The following is a 13144-nucleotide window of genomic DNA, read 5'->3' on the forward strand; positions in this document are numbered from 1 at the left end:
AAAATCAGAAGGCTCTCGCACTTGTTAGTTGAACTTGAACTACTCGAAGCTTTTCTTGTCTGTAATAGGAAGATACTATATCTGTCCTATTTCCTCACAACTTTATGCAAAGGTTTAAAAAATTGGAAAGCATTAGAAAATGTATTTGTTTTTAAATTTGAGACTTTATTTTTAGAGCACTTTGAGGTTCACAGCAAAAGTGAATATAAAGGTACAGAGATTTCCCATACAGCCCCTGGCCGCCCCCCGCCCCCCGCCCACACACGCACAGCCACAGTCTCCCCAGTTAGCAACGTCCTCCACCGGAGCGACTGTTTCCGATAACCACTTAGCCTATTTTTACTTTTCTTCCTCAGTGTAAAACTACTTGTGCCAGAGTAGATGAATTAAATTGCAGCACCTTTGTACAAGGCGGAACACTAGATGTACATGGGACGAGGACCCGAAACTGAAAATTATTTCCATTTTGCAGTTTTCCTTTTGAACGTTTGCTCTCCGAATTTGGCCAGCATCACAGCCTTCTATACGAGGAGTTAACTTCAGTTGTTGCCTCCTTCAGTAGTCAACCCTCCTCCCCATTATAACATTTTTCTTCTATTTTAAAAGCTGTGGTGAAAGTGCTAGCCTCTGAAAGGGATTAAGTGGGTTAATTTGCATTAAAAAGCCCCTTTATTTAGAGGGTATTTAAAATCTCTAAATACCACCACCACTCCCCACCCCTCCCCCCAGACGGTGACTGGGGAGGGGGGCACGGACTCCAACTATAACAGGTCTGAGACTAAACCCAGCCTAGCCCATTCCCCCACCCCCAACCCCCACCCCCGCTCCCCTCAGCACATTTGGAAATCTTGTCTTTCGTATCAGGTTGCACGTGAAATCTTTGTCAAATCTTTTTTTGTACACACTCATAAATAATACTACCCAGAGTATCACTAATAGTCACAAGACATAGTGGGCGAATTTCAGTGACTGAACTGCCCTGGAGAAAACAAATGGACTGTTAATGGGATCGCTCTCAAATAATAGCTAAATTATTAAACCGTAGTGTGGGGCTGTCATTTCCTTAGTGTGGCAAATTAGATTTGGAGGTGCCAGGGCGTACGTCTCAGGAATATTACATTGCATAGCCCTTTGGAGGGATTTTAAGCTCTTCTATAGCCTTCTCGTTTTTTACCAGAGCTCATGTTGATTTCTACTTTTTGTTGGCTTTTATTAGTAGAGGGTGTAGCAGACAGTATTGGTTTTCTGCCACATCCCCTTGGTATGCACCTCTGTGCCAAAGGCTCTTTACTGCAAACACCTGCAAAGCTCCGCCAGCGCCAGCGGGAATTTTTCTAGCCCTAGGAGCATCTGGGCCCGTCCTCAGGGCAAGCCCGAAGTACTGGGAGCCTAATCCCTCCACAGCTGTCCTCATCTAATGATGGATGCGAGTCGTGGATAAATACCCAGCTGCCTCTCCCCTCCATTGGAGCAGCTTTGGGGTGGAGTAGCTCTGGGGTCTGCGGCAACAATGGGCTGTGGGAGTTCCCCAGCAGAACTGAGCTCCGGTGACCCCTAGGGTTCCATAACGTCCCCTTTACTGGCGGCCTTCCCTTCCTGTCCCACTCCCCGCCCCCCGCCGCTGTTTCCTCCAATTGCCACCCAAAGAAATGAAGAGTTCTCAAAAATCCTTCTCTTAGGTTCTGCTTCTAGGGTAACCCACAGCAAGACAGAAAGTGAATGTAAACATTTTTTTCCCCTACCAATTACCATGAAGCAAAGGCAACACTTTATAATTCCCTTTCACAGAGCAACTTTGCCAAGTCTGGATGGCAGCATTTTACAGCGGGAAAGCCATGAACCCTGAGTTCAGATCCTGCCTTTGCCATTGACTGGCTGACTGACTTCTGTGACCTTGCTCAAGTTATTTTGCCTCAGTGAACCTCAGTTTCCCCACTTTTAAAGAGGGATAATGATATCGCCCTCCAGAACTGTCAAGAGGATTAACTACGTAACGTAACGTAGGTCAACAGCGCGGCACAGCGCCCGGTGTACAGTAGCAGACCAGGAAATAGTTCTTTGACCTCCAGTAGGTCATTCCCAGCCTCTACCAGTACAACGTAATGTTCCTGTCCTTGTAGCTTTGGTCGCGGGAGAATAAAAGAACAGATACCCAGAGCAAGAATATATCAAGATCCAAGAGCTTTCTGTAATTACAAAACAATGGTAAAGATAACTATAAGAAAGGTTTTCCTTACCTGGTTAAAAATTTTTTTCCAGTCCACTTTTTCACTATTTATTTTAAAAATTCTGACATTATAGATTAAACTGAATTGTATTAACATTCTACTCTTGTATTCTACTATGGCAAACAAAAAAAAATTCATGAGCAAAAAAAACCCAAAATAAAACAAAACACAGAGAAGCATATAAAACTAAATATGGAACTGAGCTCTAACAGCTGAATGGAGAAAGGAATTAAAATAATTTAAAAATCACACGTTTATGGTAAAGTGTAAAGAAACAAAATTTACAGAATATTTAAAAACTGAAATCGCTGACTGTTCAGAAACCACCCAGATGGATCAAGAGGGGTGAACAGCCAAAAAGGCTTCTAGATGAATCTGCATTGTTTTAGCCACTTCCCATGCTACCCACCTCTGAGGGGAGACTGGCACTTAGGTACTGAACCAGGCTAGTGCTGGCGGCAGGCCCAGTGGTGCTGGCTTGCCCGTTGGTAGATCCTTTCACTGGGCTTGCAATTTTGATCTATACCCAAGACATCTGGTGTATCTTAATGATTCTGGCACCCTGACACCCCATCCTGCAGCCAACTAAAACGCTTGGAATGGGAAGTTCGTGAGCCGTCTTGGTAGATGCATCCAAACCTGCTCGATAGCCTTTCACCTCTGGAGAGTGGATTCAGCGTCACTGAACCCAGGGTGGCCACGCATCAGAGGAAAACAAGACTGTTGCTTTGCCAGCGGGGACAGCTTGGTCCATGTGGCCACAGAATGGCGCGCTGTCCTTGAATGGTATGGGGCTCTGGAGGGAGTGCCTCCAGCTCAGGGTTGAGGCACAGGGATGGGCGCATGTGAGAAGAGCTCCCACGATTGCTGCCTGTGTTTTGCCTCTCCTGACCACCTGCAAGGATGACCAGAGAGGTGGATGACCTCCGGGGTTGGGGTGACCCCACCATGACCAGATAGGTCTGTCTGACACACTCAGTGATGGTTTGCCAAATGCCAGCAGTTGTCACGGCCTGCTCAGTTGAATTGGGAAGCATACTGCCAGCTACCGGACCTGGGCCCCTGCACTCTCTGTAGCATTTCCTTGATCTTGAAGCTACCTTTCCCAGTGAGAGAGCCACCCTGAGAGCAGGAACCATCAGGCTCAGGGCGACCAGCGTCTACTGCCAGCTGTGCTATTGTGCTGATGTCCTCCTCCAGTCTGTCAAAATCATCATGGCTAAGGACTTAAAGGTAGGATTGGTGGGCCCAGCCAAAGTGGTAATTCTCAGCACAATTCCTTTCTCAGATGTCGATATGTGTACCACTCTCCCCACAAATCTTGATTGAATCTCCTTGCTTTCTGATGATACCGCCAGCTTCCTTTACATGTGTGAGGAGCTGGATGGTGAATGTGACCTTTAATTTGTTTTCAGTCCTAGCCTCTTGCTACCTGCAGGGCCCCTGTCACCTTCCTGCCAATCCCTAGTGTTCCTCCCCTGGCCTTCTGCCCTTCCCCTTCCCACCCACTCCCCTTTTCTCTTTGGGACTGCATTTTGGGGCTTTCAGCAGTACCAATGACTAAAGAAAAGACTTTACCATTCAAAGTCCAGCTCCCCAGAACTCTGCTGGACAGGGAGATAGAGGTGTGATTAAAGGAGACACACCACGCACTCAGCATGAAAGTAAAACAATTGATACATTTGATGACATTTACATGAAGAAATTTTGTTCAACAAAAGACCACATTAAGAAGGAGAAAAAGCAAGCCATAGAGCAAGAGAAGATATTAGCAACTCACTCCTATACCCAACAAGGGACTTTCATCCAGAATAGACTAAAAAAACTCCCACAAATTGAGAAAGAAATAGAAACTCAGCAGAGAAAGGAGCAAAAGGCTTGAACATGAGCTGTAAAAAAGAGGGTATCCAAATGATCAATAAACATAATAAAATGTGCTCAACCTCATTACTAATCAGAGCAATGCAAATTAAAATCGCCACTATACATCAAATAGATGGGCAAAAATTAAAACATCTGACTTTACCAAGTATGACCTAGAGTGTAGAGTAATTGGAGCTCTCACACACTGTTGGGAGGAGTGTCCACTGGTGCCCTCAATTTGAGAAAGAGTTTGACGTTACCTGTTGAAGTTGAAGATAGCTCTACCCGATGTCCCTCCAATACATACTATATAATTCCATTTATGTAGCTTTCAAAAACAGACAAAACAAGTGTATAATTTAGGTATGCATACGTAGGTGGCAAAGCAATAAAACTCTGCAAGGAAGTCGTTCCCATAAAGTCAGGGAAATGAAGGGAGAAATTTGTAATGGGCCAGGAGGACACAGGAATCTAGTGGAGAGGTTGGTAGGGTTCTATTTCTTGACTTGGGTGGTGGTTACAGGAGTGTCTGGTCTATAATAGTTCGTTATGCTACATGTTTGTACTTCTCGTACCTTTCCATTTGTGTGTTGTATTTCATTTTATGAAAGTTTAGGAAAAAGTTTTCTCCAAGTATGCTCTGAGAAACATTGGTTAATGAGGTTTTAATATGTTACTCACAGAAAGGATTCCATGGTCGAATACATTGCAGCCCTGGAATAAATAAGGACGAACAGGTCTTTCACATGCCAAGGTATGTTGTGACATTCCAAGAGGAATCAAGAGTATGCACTGATTTGTGTGACCACAGAGCCCTTTTCCTGAGGGACATTTTACAGGGAACATACTTAGGAAAAGTGATGGGAGAAAACACAAAGCAAGTCCCATTTTTACGAGCCTGTTGATCTGGTGCTACCAAGGGCTTCAGGACCTTTATGCAAAGCATAAAACGCAAATTAGCAAGCAAATTAAGTTTTAAGTTGTGCTGAACTGGAGCCCCTCACTATTCTTAAAATTTTCATAATTTCAGGTGATTATTCAATTGATCCCAAATAATGAGTAGTGAGGGGTCAGCCCCCACCCATACCCATACTTTCTGCCATGTTTGTTCCAGTTTTCTTAGTCGTTACATTGATAATTGTTTGTGGATGGATGGAGCAACCCATATTTGCTTACTTCTTGTTTTATGCTTCTCCCAAGTTATGAGCAAATCATTCTGATGGGACCCCACATCTGCCCTAATGCCAGTGCTGTAACTCTGCTCTCACTGGGGCACTAGGTCAGTTCGCTTTCATTGTATAACCACCCCCAAAAGTGGCTTAAGATGACAATCACAATTCTGTGCTCTGGAAATTTGGGCTAGGCTCAGATGGAGTCTTCTGCTGGTCTTAACTGGGTGTCACTCATGTGTCCACAAGTCACTGCTGGGCTAGCTAGGACACTGGCCGGCAGTTAGCTAGGATATTGGAAGCAGACATTTTAGTTCCAGACATGGATTTCTCTCATCATCTGTCACATAGCCCTGGATGGGCTTGTTCACATGGCAGCTCTAATGAGAGTCCTAAGAATAGCAAGAGGGGCGCCTGGGTGGCTCAGTGGCTTAAGCGTTGGACTCTTGATTTCAACTCAGGTCGTGATCTCAGGTCATGATCTCAGGGTCCTGGGATTGAGCCCTGCATCCGGCTCCCTGCTCAGCGGGGAGTCTGCTTGAGATTCTCCCTCTCCCTCTGCCCCTAACCCCCGTGCACAGGCACACACACACACACACACACACACTCTCTCTCTCTCTCTAATAAATAAATAAATAAATCTTTAAAAAACAAAAGCCAGAATAGCAAGAGAGGGCTAGCCCCAACGTGCAAGTGCTTTTCAGAACTTTGCTTGTATCACATTTGTTATTATCCTATTGGTCAAATAGATGACATGGCCAAATCTGGAGTCAGTGTAGAAGGAGACTACACAAGGGTATGGCTATAGGGAGATTGAACAAATCAGGAGCCATTACTGAATCAATCTGCCAAAGGTATTTCTGGAGTCATAACCATTCATTATCAAAACTATCTCTAAAACTTCTCTGACTTACGGCACCTCTGGTACCAGTCAAATTCATTGCTGAATTGTATTTTTAAAAAAACCTGTTCATCAGTCTTTTCAAGGAATGATCCAAATACGAAAGGCTGATTAAAATAGAGATCTATTACATTTTCAAAGATATGATGAAATGTAAATAGTTTCCCCTAGGGAAAGTGTGCAAGATGATTATTCAAGGAGAAATTTAATTATAACCTAAAAAAACCCCAGAAATTCTAGCAGATATGGATTATCATTAGATTGCATTTGTTACAGAAATACAAAAACTATGACCTTTCCTTCAATTCCATTTGTTTTTATTTAACAAAATCTGTTTCTTGGTTTTTCTCAACATGACTCTGTCATGTTTACAATTTAACTGTTGCAGACTTCGAATTATTATCTAAGACTGGACATATTAACTCTGTCTGTTGGAAGAGCAAAAGCCTGTCATGTTGGGTCATAATGGCTGTAGGAGGCAGTCAGGAAAAGGCAGACAGTCCCAGGCGTGCTTTCTGTCATTTTCAGGCATTGACAGTCTATGGCTATGGCCATGGTGAGTTGTAAAGGGTCTCACATCTTCAAGCCCTAACAGTACTTGGGGGCAATTTCTCTCAGCAAATGGCAGGGATCATCAAGTGACTCCAGATGGGAATACCAATCTTGATTCCGTTTGACCACTTCAGGCCGCCATCTTGTGCTGATTTTATACTATCAACACCACAAGAAGGATTTTCACTAAGAATTTTAGGCTTTCGGTTTTGTCATCCATAGTTAAGATGTGCTACTTTTGCTTTGGATGACACTGAAGTCTACAGACCATATAGAATTTGATCAAGTCATAGTTTTTTCTAAACTTTTTATTTCTAAGGTGAGATGATGATGATGATGATAGAGTAGGAGCTCTTGCCAAGTTCTTGACAGGAAGCATATCATTTAATCCTTACAGCCACCCTCTTATCTCTATTTGACACAGGAAAAACCAGAGACACCAAGAAATTAACGAACTTGCTCAAGGACCAATGACTTATAAATGATGGCATCAGGATTTGAACCCAGGTCTGCTGGGAACTTGCTGGGTATGTCTGAGCATCATCATCATCATCATCATCATTTACACTTTTGTTGAGCGCTCACTGTTTGTAGTGTGGGCAGACCTGTGCTGGAAGTGTGGCATAAAAATGCCACTTGCACAATAGAAAGTGGGATAAACAACCTTATAAATAGCTCTCTCTAGTTGGCAGCCTTGGTGGAGAGGGAAAGCATAAATTAAAAGAACTTTGTCAATTGACAAACCTGCTTTTACTTAGAAGTTTAACACCCTCCACCTCCCTCAACAGATCTCTGTAAGAGTTGATAACAAGCAACAAAATGGAACATGGGGAGTCCTAGCACAGCTCCACCATAACCACCCCTGAAATTGGTTTACTTGATGAAGTCATATGAAGTTAGGGAACCCAAGAGAGAGCATCCTTCATATCTCACGGCTGTGACTTTCAGATACCAAATCCTTGAGAAATTACATTTCCGTATAGTTTTGCCTCCGTCTTAGGTCAGTTAAAGGCACAGACTCGGGAAACAGACTGCTTGGGATCAACCCCAGAGCTGCCATTTTACTAGCTGTGTGACCTTGGACAAGTTCATTAAACCTTTCTTGGCCTTCATTTCCTCAACTGGAAAAAGGGAATGATGATAGTATTCTTTGCAATTTAATTATTGTGGAGATTAAGATAATATATGTAAAAACACAGTGTCTGGGACATAGTAAGTGGTATTTAGTTGTTAGTTATTAATATTATTATTCTGCCAAACAGCTTAAATCTGGTAGGGGTTTTCAGTTTTTTTTTTTATTAAGAATTTTTTAAGTAATTAAAAAAACTTTTAATAGAAAAAGCAATTTTTTTTTCTGATTTAAAAAGTAATGCGTGTTCATCTGAAACTAATGATGTACTATATGTTGGCTAATTGAAATTAAAAAAAAAGTAATGCACATTCTTTGTGAATGTTTAGAAACTGCAGAGTTATACAAAATTGCTTTTGAACGTTTAAGTATCCAAATTTTACTGGCCTGAAATAATATATGGAACAATCCAGAAGTTAGTGGCTGGAACCAATGATCATTACTTCATCATTCTGTGGTTGGCAGGTTGGGTTCAGTGTATCTCTGCAGTCTTCTGGATGGTTGGCTGGGGCTGGGTGCCTGAGCATGACCTTATTCATAGCTGGCAGTTGGCAGAATGTTGACCAGACACCTCAGTTTTCCTCCACATGACCTTTCCAGCAGGCTCTTCACTTGCTGGAGAACAGGCTCTTCACCTCTTCACATGGTGACCTCAGGGTTCCAAGGGCAGCAGCAAGAGGCAAAGCACCAAAGCCCAAGCATTTTTCATGCTTCTGCTGGTACCGCATCTGCGAATGTCCCATTGGCCAAACCAGTTACATGGCTAAGCATAGATTTAAGCGGTCAAGAGACAGACTTCACCTTTTGATCTGAGGAGACCCAAAGTCACAATGCAAAGGGGCAGAGATAGAGATAGGAATAATCGTGCTGATTTTTTGCAATTCAGCACAGGTAAATACTGTTAAAAATGATGTATCTATAGGGGCGCCTGAGTGGCTCAGTTGGTTGAGCATCCGACTCTTGATTTTGGCTCAGGTCATGATTTCAGAGTTGTGGGACCAAGCTCTGCATGGGCTCCACGCTCAGCGGGGAGTCTGCTTGGGATTCTCTCCCTCTCCCTCTCCCTCAGCCCCTCCCCCACCCCCAACTCACTCTCTCAAATAAATAAATAAATCTTTAAAAAAATTACATATATATAAAAATCCATATGTGTGTGTATATGTGTGTATATATGTATACATATACATATATATTTTTTACATGAAAAAACATACACCCAAACAAAAGTGATCATTTTTTTTTATTATTTCTAGATATTTTTTTAAGTGGTGCTATTAAACATGGTGTTTTGTACCTTGTGTTTTTTTCCCATTAATTACATCCTGGGGCATTTTAATGTCCTCATTTTAAGATGTGCATAATATTACATTGTATGGATTTACCATGACAAATTTAAACAAAGTGTCTTGTAGGCCTTATAGGGTGTTTCCAATTTTGCAATAAACTTCTGAATATGTAGACTTTTATGCATTTTTCTAATTAGTTCCTTGTGTACATATTTCAACCCCTGACATATAGCAAGAATACTCTACAGAAAGAGTCTATCCAGAGAGGATATTCAAAATATTCAGCAACAGAATGGATACTGACCTCAGCATAGAGCAGAGTCCCTAAGGTAACCCTTTCATTGCTGGATTCAGATGTCCAGGCGACAGGAGAGAGGGCCAGCAGCCGGGGCAGTGAGTGGTTCTCAAAAGTGGTAGTGGGGGGCTATCTTATTTCCCTGTACAAGGGTACTAAATCTCAGCCATGGAGAAATGTGTGCAATCTGTTTTCCATCACCCTCCCCAACTGGAGGTGGTGTCTTTTTTTTTTTTTTTTAATCTTTGCCAATCTGATCCATGGTAACAACAAAAATAATACCATCTTTTATTTTGTATTTTTCTAACCATAAGCGAGGGCACTTTTTTATGTTTCATCACTACTGGTTTTGGGTTGTTATTGTTGCTTTTGATGAATTGCCCGTTTATGTCCTCTGCCCATTTTGGGGGGGGTGTTATTCTTTTCATTAAAAAGCTAATATTTATTGATGCCTTACATTGTGTCACTACGCGAAGCCCTTAATAAGCATTCCCTATTTCAACATTCACTGTGACCATGTAGAGTTATGATTCCCATTTTAGAAATGTGAAAATAGAGGCAGATTCAGTAATGTGCCCACCAGGATCTTGTATGTAAGTGCTGGGGCCAACACTCGAATCCAGACAGCAGATCCTGTGACTGATGTTCTTAATCATTCTGACCTATTCTCTTGCTACTGCAGTATTTACTTATAAGAGCTTTTTACATATGGATATTCATTGTTTTAATACATCTTGTACGTTTTTCCTACTTTGTCCTACTTTTAACTTTCCTTATGGCATTGCTTGCTGTATAGGAGTTCAGAAAGAACAAATTCTCAACATTTGCTGCAACATGGACGGCACTGGAGGAGATAATGCTAAGTGAAATAAGTAGCAGAGAAAGACAATTATCATATGGTTTCTCTCATCTATGGAACATAAGAACTAGGAAGATCGGTAGGGGAAGAAAGGGATAAGGAAAGGGGGTAATCAGAAGGGGGAATGAAGCATGAGAGACTATGGACTCTGAGAAACAAACTGGGGGCCTTAGAGGGGAGGGGGGTGGGGGAATGGGATAGACTGGTGATGGGTAGTAAGGAGGGCACGTATTGCATGGTGCACTGGGTGTTATATGCAACTAATGAATCATGGAACATTGCATCAAAAACTAAGGATATACTGTATGGTGACTAACATAACATAATAAAAAATCATTTAAAAAAATCCTACAGATGCACTTTTGTGTAAGAATTTTTTTTCAGTTTGAGGTTTAATTGACAAATAAAATTGTCATGTATCTAAAGTGCACACCATGATGATTTGAGACCCATGTGCATCATGGAAAAATTCTCATCACCCCACATATTTCCTTTTTTTTTTTNCCCCCCCCATATTTTCTTTTTTTTTTTTTTTTGGTGAGAACACTTAAGTTCTACTTTCAGCAAATTTTAATTATATAATGCAGTATTATAAACTATAGTCACCATGTTATACATTAGAGACTTAGAACTTATTTGTCTTAGGACTGACAATTTTATACAGTTTAAAAATATTTGAAATGGTCAAATATCTCAAGCTGTTTTCTTAATGGTTTTGTCTCTAATAGCATTCTCAGATGTTCCCTATCAGAAAGATATAAAAATATTCATCTTTATTTTCTTCTATATAGAACTTCAGAATTGCTGTGCTAACAAAATATCCATACTTAGGCCCCAACTCAGACCTATTGAATCAGGATTTCTACAGTGAGAACTAAATGTTTATTTTTGTAAAGAGATACACAAACTTACAGTCCAAGAGGACTGGTAAACAGACACATTTAGCCCTTCTTCTCAAAGCACGTGAAATTGACTGAAGAAATAATAAATTAAGAGTATGTCTACAAAATCAATTCCAGATGGGTTAAAAAGTTAGTTATGAAATCCCAAACTTAACTTACAGAAGAACATGTAGGAGAATATCTGTTATCTGTTTTACAGTTTTCTAAAGAAACAGAACCAATAAGAATATATTGTGTGTGCATATATATATAGACAGAGAGAGAGAGGGAGGGAGGGAGGGAGAGAGATTTTAAGGAATTTCCTCATCTGATTGCAGGTGGTAAAAAGTCCTAAATCTGCAGGGCAGGCTGACAGGCTGGAAATTCCAGCAAGAAGTTGATATCTTGAGTCCGAAGGAAGTTTGGAGGCAGAATTCCTTCCTCTTCTGGGGACCTCAGACTTTTCTCTCAAGGCCTTCAACTGACTGGGTGAGGCCCACATACACTCTGGATGGTAATCTGCTTTGTCCAAGTCTACTGATGTAAATGCTAATCACAACTATAAAATACCTTCACGGCAACATCTAGACTGGGTTTGGTCAAACAACTGAGCACAATAACTTAGCCGAGTTGACAGAGAAAATTAACCACTGCAGACAGTAGCTTTATGACCCTGTGGTAGGAAAGGATTTTTAAACCAAACACACAAAGAGAGAGAGAGAGAGAGAGAGAGAGAGAGAGAGAGAGATTTGGTAAATGGTTTGAACCAGGGTAAAATGTTGTGCAGTTCTTGGTCCTCATTTGAGATGCCCCAAATAGACCAGAACCCATATTAGAGAATATGCTTCAAGGGATCATTGCAACTTGCGTCCTTGCCAGAGAGCTATTTTCTTACACTTCTGTGATTCCTGATAAACACCAAGAAACACAGTACAAGAACATAAAAGAGACAAGTGTGTTTTAATTTAGGCTCCACAAACCTAGATATTAGCCATGGTACCACAATATCCCAATCCAAAATACCAAACAATGATGGATTTACTGTTTCCCTAATTTAAAACAAGCCTGATTTATTTTTAAAAATGCAACCTCAAAACACAACTCGCCAGACGTGATATGGAATGTATTATATGCCTAACCAAAAAACAAAACGCTACTCGGTACAGTGGATTTGAAAATTATCTTGCTATTAATAGAACTCCCGGATGGCTGTGATCTGTTGGATTTGATACATTCAGGTTTTGGCAGCTGCCAGGGACTGAAGACAAGACGTTCCATACGTTATTACTTAATAAAGAAACTAGGTCATAAAATAGCCCTTTCGTGAATTTTTTAAAAAAGATTTTGAAGAGCCCAATTTCATCTTTAAGAAGTCTGTGTTGCTGAGTATGTTTGGCAAAGTAGCAGTGTGATTAACAGACTCCTCTGGAGTTGTGTAAAATTGAGAGCAGCTTGGGAACCCTGTTCCTTCCATGTCTTCAGCTGGCCGTATACACCCGCAACAAAGATTTGTTGAATCTAAAAGCGTCCCTCTCTTTCCTTTTATATTTTGAGGGTCTGAGCAACTGATCGAAATGTTTGGATTGAGGACCTTTACAAACCTATCTGTTGGAGAGATAACTTTATCAAGAGTTTAAAGTAACACTGATCTATTCTGCTAGGCTCAAAATACTTTTTATTTTTTATTTTTTTATTTTTTTAAATATTTTTTTATTATATCATGTTAGTCACAATACAGTACATCGCTGGTTTTTGATGTAAAGTTCGATGATTCATTAGTTGCGTATAACACCCAGTGCACCATGCAATACGTGCCCNACTCATTAGTTGCGTATAACACCCAGTGCACCATGCAATACGTGCCCTCCTTACTACCCATCACCAGCCTATCACATTCCCCCAACCCCCTCCCCTCTGTAACCCTCAGTTTGTTTCTCAGAGTCCACAATCTCTCATGCTTCATTCCCCCCTCTGATTACCC

At 41.3% G+C, this 13144-nt stretch overlaps 1 pseudogene; it reads right to left on the reverse strand.

Annotated features, from left to right (window-relative positions):
- Positions 1-2613: 2613 nt before the first annotated feature.
- The window catches only part of LOC100469001, a 12852-nt pseudogene continuing 2321 nt past the window's right edge, over positions 2614-13144 (reverse strand).

The sequence above is a fragment of the Ailuropoda melanoleuca genome, chromosome X (assembly GCF_002007445.2).
Source record: "Ailuropoda melanoleuca isolate Jingjing chromosome X, ASM200744v2, whole genome shotgun sequence".
In the NCBI taxonomy this organism is placed as follows: Eukaryota; Metazoa; Chordata; class Mammalia; order Carnivora; family Ursidae; genus Ailuropoda; species Ailuropoda melanoleuca.